Raw genomic sequence first — 732 nt, 5'->3', positions numbered from 1 at the left:
AATTTGTCAGCACCCCCAATTCAAAATATGTTCCCGCGGCTCTGGTCAGTGTGTTCCATATGGTCTGGCCTCCTGGTCAGAGCTGCTTTTATATGCTCTATGCAGTGTAAGTAAGTAAATTACATTTCACCAGGTTAATTGCTGCTGATGCATTACAAGGCAGTTTACATCAGACAAGGCCTGTGTGTGTGTGTGTGTGTGTGTGTGTGTGTGTGTGTGTGTGTGGTCTAGTTAGTGAAGTTTAGTGTGTACTTACTGCTGGCTGCTAAAGCAAGCAGGTTTTCCCGTCACATGCTGTGACAAAGCTACCCGTTAACCCTCCTCGATGACCTCATAATGTGGACACACACTTTTACTGTCACCGTAAAACAGTTGCAACCACAGTTAAATGCAACATGTGACTATGCTTCTTATCACTTTTCTCAGGATTAGGCAGTGCTAATGTCTGTTTGTAGGCACCCTTTTAAAGGTGAACTTGAGGCAGTAGTGTACATTAAGTGAAGTCAAGATAAGATGTAAGTCAGATTTGAGGCACTTCATACCTATATTAACATATCCTGAATAGGGCTGCAACGATATGGAAAATAAAACTGTAATCGTGACACTCAGCTCCACGAATCTGTGTCACGGTGGGAGACAGCAGAATTGCGACAAAGCCCTTCCAACTCTCAGATTTATCCTTCTTGTCCAGATCCAGTGCTACCACATCTTTAACTTACTAGTAGTCCTTTT

The sequence above is a fragment of the Etheostoma spectabile genome, chromosome 2 (assembly GCF_008692095.1).
Source record: "Etheostoma spectabile isolate EspeVRDwgs_2016 chromosome 2, UIUC_Espe_1.0, whole genome shotgun sequence".
Classification (NCBI taxonomy): Eukaryota; Metazoa; Chordata; class Actinopteri; order Perciformes; family Percidae; genus Etheostoma; species Etheostoma spectabile.
This window is presented reverse-complemented; position numbering follows the sequence as displayed.